At 44.0% G+C, this 6,360-nt stretch overlaps 1 protein-coding gene across 2 annotated transcripts in view; it reads right to left on the bottom strand.

The window, feature by feature from the left end:
* HTR4 (5-hydroxytryptamine receptor 4) overlaps nucleotides 1-3,493 on the bottom strand; it is a 371,144-nt gene extending 367,651 nt beyond the window's left edge. For both annotated transcript variants that reach the window (XM_010989466.3, XM_010989465.3), the window contains exon 1: nucleotides 3,478-3,493. The gene's annotated coding sequence lies outside the window, so the exon portion shown is untranslated. The remainder of the gene's footprint in view (nucleotides 1-3,477) is intronic.
* Between the last annotated feature and the right edge of the window lie 2,867 nt (nucleotides 3,494-6,360).

Raw genomic sequence — 6,360 nt, forward strand, 5'->3', positions numbered from 1 at the left:
GGCTGGCTCAGAGAATGAGCAACACGCACACACACAGTTCCTGCTCCACTCCAGTCAAAGCGTCTAACGTAGGGTGTGCTGAGGAGCCCGCACCCCTACCTGGGGGCGTGGGGCAGGATGGCCCTGCTGAGCTGGACTGAGTCAAGGTCTATGCCAGGTGACATTTAGGCAAGAGGAAATCAGCTGACAGTCATCTAGCACCCAGTGACAGCGAGCCTTTGAATTAACAACCCGTGTAACAGTCTTCACACTTCACTCTAACAAAGAGAAGGTGAAATCCTTCTGGAACAGTATCTGCCACAGTACTTCCTCATAACTCTAGTCCCCACATATGTTTTTGGAAAGACAAACATAGTTCTGTGACCAAAAGAGATGCATAAATGCTGCATTCTACAGCTGCTCTGGGAGAAGTCACCACATACGTTAATACATTAAAGTCGCTGAGAAATCCTGCAGTGACTGAACTCTGTTCAACCTAGTATTGCACAAAATTACATCACCAGGGAACACTTTGTTCCATATCATGCTGAGGACAATGGCTCTCAGACATTTTTGCTCACAGTACACTTTCAAATTCTGGAATTTGGGGCAGCACACTTGAAACCAGTAACGTGGGCAATGTGCACGGACGGGTCCGGGGTTGTTCAGCAAGGTCTCTCCACAGGGCAGTCAGAACTCCGTGTTCATTCAGGGCCCCTCAGTCCTGAGGTGAAAGCTGACTTGAACTTGGCTCTGCCCTGATCATGCTTTCTGATAAATTCACAGAACAAAGTCGCCAGCTATTCTAGTAAAGCCTTTCTTGGAATGCCTCAGCATCACAGCACACCTCTTCACAGCCAGTGACCCCACGCTGCAGGACATCACACCATCCACTTAGCTCAGAGTTCTCCCCTACAGGCATCCTTGCCGTAGTGTGATGCACAGCTGAAGCAAAAATAAATTTTACACACTTTGAAAAAAGTTTGGCAGCACATCCGTCAATAATTTAAACCACACAAGCTGAGAGCACTGGCTCTGGAACTGGTATTCTAAGAAGTAAAGTAGGAGGGCTGTTGAGAAGAGGCATGAGGTTATCTTGGGGCTGATCCTTGCTCCCCAAGAGGCATGGACGGCTGGGTAGGGGAGGGAGGCAGGGCTACTGGACCTCTGGGAGCCAACATCCAAAGTCCTCCAAAACACAGAGACAGAAAGTAGTGTATAAATCCCATTTTCCTGCTTCCAATTCTTTAAACAACAAATCTTATTGGCAAGGTTTCAGTATTTATTTATTTAATTACATGCTTGTGATTTTTTTTTTTAAGCAAACTAGCAGAAAAATATGGTCACCCTTAATTAATTAATCCTCATTAGGGAACTGTGATGTATAGAAAGGCATCAGACAAGAGCAAAGACCCCTGTACCCTCTTCCTGGCTCTGCCACTAGATGAGTAAGTAGCTTCACCCCCTGAGGCTCAATTTCCTTAGCAGCAAAAAGAAGGGCTGAATTTGGTAACTTCTAGAACCATTTTAAGGTCAGTATTACTCTGATTTCTAAAATGTGCAAAGGAGGGGAGGGTATAGGTCAGTGGTAGAGTTCATGTCTAGCATGCAGGAGGTCCTGGGTTCAATCCCCAGTACTTCTGCTAAAAAATAAATAAATAAACTTAATTACCTCCCCCGCAAAAAATTTTTTTAAATTTTAAAAATTAAAAAAAAATGATACTGGGAAAATTGGACAGTCAAATACCAAAGAATGAAACCAGACTCCTCTCTTACATCATATACAAAAATCAGTTCAAAATGAATTAAAAACTTAAATTTAAAAAAATGTGCAAGAAATAGTTCTAAAATTAACACCAAAAAAGCAAATGAAGGGTGGTGAACAAAATAACTATTTAATGATTATTACTTACCATTAGCATTTATTGAAAACAATGTGCCAGCATTGTTCCAAGTTCTTTGGATGTTAGTATCTATTTAGTCTAACAGCATCCCTGTGAGGTAGATATTATTATTATTACCTTGTTTTATAGATACTAAGACATTAATTGCTCAGAGAGATTAAAAGGCTTGGCCAGGACAACACTGATAATAAATAGTGGAGCTAGGATTTGAATTTAGCAACTTGACTCTAGAGCTATTATGATTGTAGATTTTCCAAAATAATCAAGCTTCAAAGTACAGTAACAGATGCTGGTGTATCTTTTTATATGAAATGTGTGTGAAATATAAATCTAGAAAAGAAAACTCAAATACCCAAAAGGGGAAGACTTAAAAGGGGCCAATTCGATAACAAAACTAAATTGTCCGTCCAGAACACAGACTGAAATCTATTTCACTCGTGCCCCAGTGGCCTGACACTTTGGACCTGGGTTGGTAAGTTGCCATGGCAAGGTTCCAGAGCTGGGTTCAGGAAGGAGTGAGGTAAGCTGCAGGGTGAGCCCCAGAGGGAGGAAGCTGGCAGGCATCCAGGGGAAGGTGGTGTGAGTGGACAATGGAAACTTAGAATCCATGCATCATGGAGCTACTACTAGGAAGCCTAGAGGTCATCCCATCAAAGCTCCCACCCAAATCAGGCATTCCCTTTACAACACCCTGGTGGGTGTTTATCCAGCCTTGCCTGAGCATTCCCAGAGATGGAGCTTGCTCCGATTACCAGAGAACCTTTTCTACTGCAGGACACCTGAAGATGTTAAAAAGCTCCATTCCTTTAATGAGACAAAATACGCTTTATGGTGTTTCTACCCTGGGCCCTGGTTCTGCCTCCAGAGGACCCCAAAAATAACATGTAATTCCTCCTTCTTATGATAGGCTTCAGAAATTAGGAGGCACACTGAGTCTTTTACCAGCACGCTAAAGAGATTGGCCCCTGAGGACATTCCTGCTGGGGCAGGACTTGTCCCATGACTGCCTCAGTTGCCATCCTCTGGGCACTATCAGACTGACCAAGGCCCACAACTTACTCAACTTGGTGGTCCTTTGTAGGACCTAGCCCAGGACCTGCCACACCGAAGTAGGCACAATGTCATTTTTCATTTCAATGCAACTGAACAAGGAAACTCCAAGAGAAAAATACGGCAAAAAGCGAGGGCCTGGGTCCTTGACAGCATCACTTAGGCAGCATTTAGAGCCACGTCTAGACCTGGGATCACTTTCCAGATCCTCCCTGGGGGGAGCCATTTTCACCACATGCTGGAGTTGGGAATATGGGGACACTAATCCCTGCCCAAGACTTGAAAGGGGCATTTTGGGGATCAGCATTATGACACAGTGCTGAGCCCAAGGCCTGGCCCACAGTAGCTACCAGATAAACACTGAACAAATGAATGAGCAATAGCAGCTTATTCTGCACCCACTATGTGCCAAGTTCTTATGTGTATTGTGCATATTACCTGATTCAAACTTTGCAGCTCCATGATTAAAATATTAATATACCCATTTTACAGATGAGGAAACTGAGAATCCAAGAGGTTAGGAAACGTGCCCAAAGTGTCTCACCTATCAAGTGGAAAAGCCATGATTCAAACCCAGACTTGCCCATCTTTAAAGGCCATTGCTTCTAACTGCATCACACTGCTTCCTAAGGGAAAAAATGAAAGAGAGACAGACAGTCAGGGAAACAGACAGAATGACAGACAGACAGGAAAAAGAAAGAGGATGTAAGATAGCTTTTTGAACTATAAAACTCCCTGTAAAAGGAAGCATTGAGACCTGTTTGAGAGGAGCCCTCTCTAGAGCAGCCACATCTAGGTTTTCTAAACTGGAAATCAGGGGTGGAAAATTCCAGATTCTGATGTCCCTGCTTGGCACACAGAGGCTGTTGTGAGTCTGAGTTTTCATAGTTCTGGAGTTCCCTGTGTTTACAGGAACTTGAAGACACAGCTTTGTCCCTATTCAAGTCAAGAGACCCAGGCCAGGCTAGCCATCAAAGTCCACCAGGTTGCACCCTGATCCCTTGGCATCACCTCCTCCACCCTAGGCATTTCCTCCAGGCCCTGCCAGCTTCCACTGTGTCCCTCAAACATCAGCAAAGACACCATTGTCTAGCTTATGCCCCAATTCTGGGCACAAGGATTTTACAGGGCACATGTCCTGTCCTCAGCTTTGTGTTTAACACCTGTGCTAAAAGAAACCACAGCTGGAATCCACTATCCCAGAGGTGCATACACTACTGGGGGACGCTGAGGCCACTTTGCACAGGGTAAGGAGCCAGTCTCTATATCAAGAGAGCAGTGCTCCACAGTCCATTCCCTTCAAATCAGCTGGAAGGATCTGACTTAAAAGCCAAGCCAAACCTCATCACTTTCCTGTTCTGCTCGAAACGCTCATGGCTCATCACTGTGTTTAGAATACAAACTAAATTTCCATGAGGCCTGTCAGATTCCCTTGCCCCCCCTACCCAGCCTTGCCCTGTGCCCCCTGGCTCTTGCACCTGTCAATTTTCAGAGTCTCAAACTCATGCTTCTGCCTGCCTTGGGTGCATGCTGGTCCCGCTGTGCAGAATGAGTTCTCTTCTCCTGCTCCAGAGACCACCAACTCTTCCTCTTCCTTCTAAACCTCATGCCCTCAAGGCAGACACCTTGTTATAAGCCCTCAAAGCAGCTCTACTCCTTCCCTGCACACTTTAAATTATCTGGGTTTTGTGACTTGTAGTATAATTGACTTAAAATACTATGTTAGTTCTAGGTATACAACATAGTGATTCAATATTTTTACACATAATAAAATGATTACCACAATAAGTCTAGTTGCCACCTGTCACCACACAAAGTTATTATGATATTACTGACTATATTCCCTATGCTGTGCATGACATCCCTGTGACTTATTTATAACCAGAAGTTTATACCTCTTAATCCCCTTCACCACCTATTTCACCCATCCCCCTACCTCCCTCCCCTCTGGCAACCACAAGTTTGTATCTTTAAGTCTGTTTTGGTTTTGCTATGTTTGTTCGTTTGCTTTGTTTTTTAAATTCCACATAAAAGTGAAGTCATACAGTATTTGTCTACCTGTGATTTATTTTACTTTGCATAATACCCTCAAGGTCTTTCCACATTGTCGGAAATAGCAAGAGTTTGTTCTTCTTTATGGCTGAGTAATATTCCGTTGTATATATACACCATATCTTCTTTAGCAATTCATCTATCAATGAATGTTTAGGTTGCTTCCACATCTTGTCTACTGTAAATAATGCTGCAATAAACACTGGCTGCATATGTCTTTTCGAGTTAGCATTTTATTCAGATAATTACCCAGAATTAAAATTGCTAGGTCATATGATAGTTCTATTTTTAATTTTTTGAGGAACGTCCATACCGTTTTCCATGGTGGCTGCACAAATTTACTCTCCTACCAATAGTGCACCAGTTTCCATTTACTCCACAAACTTGCCAGCATTTGTTATCGCTTATCTTTTTGATAATAGCCATTCTGACTGGTGTGAAGTGATAGCACAAAGCAGTTTTTAAAGATCTGTTTAGTCAGTCTCACCTGATTTATCTGAGCTCCATGAAACCACAGCCTGTATCCACTGTGCTCAGGGTTCTCCCCTTGGAGCTAGAGTAGTGATGGAAGAAACATTTGAGGGTATGCAGGCATTCTAGACTAGCCATTGGCTATCGCTGGCTGTATGCCTCTGGCAAACCCCTCCCCATATGGAGGTCTCAGTTTCACCAACTAGAAAATGAGGCAGGTGGGCTGGGTAACCTCCGAGAACTCTCACCATCCCAACGTTCTAGGTTGAACAACTTGAGAACACTTACAGCATAGCATCAGCTCGAGGCAAAACAATTTTAGAGCAACACCACCCATGAAGGAGGACCCTGGGAATGTAACTCCCTCCCGTGGTATGGGCCGTGTTTACAAAGTAAACCCAAGAAATCACCATAAATCATTCCAAGTGGAGCTGCCTGGGCTGAAACACCAAGACAAAAATACCTCCTGGCACAGCAACCCTGGGCCCCACCCAGCCGACGAGAAGCAGGGCCAGCCAGTGCTGCACCCTCTGAAAAGTCACTTGTGGGTTTTTCTTTCCACACTGGGCCCCTCTGCAGAGCTTCTCTCCTACCCTTCAGACCCCTAACCCCTACTAGGACCTTCACTGTTCTAGTGCCTGGCAAAGAGGAAATGACGCGAAAAAAGACAAAAGATTGCGTTCTTAGTCAACCACTTCTGAGATGGATGTCACTCTCAGTATATGTTTCCTATGTTCTGATCTATTCTGTCAAATGGGGGTTGTACCATCTGTTCTAATGATCTTGAAAAAACACAGAGGGGAAATACTTTGAAAATCTTAAAAGGCTATATAACAAATGCAAGGGTTGCTTTTGGCCATAGTTTCCAACCTGCTGGCTTACTAAAACGCAGCCACCAAGAATC

The sequence above is a fragment of the Camelus dromedarius genome, chromosome 3 (assembly GCF_036321535.1).
Source record: "Camelus dromedarius isolate mCamDro1 chromosome 3, mCamDro1.pat, whole genome shotgun sequence".
Lineage (NCBI taxonomy): Eukaryota > Metazoa > Chordata > Mammalia > Artiodactyla > Camelidae > Camelus > Camelus dromedarius.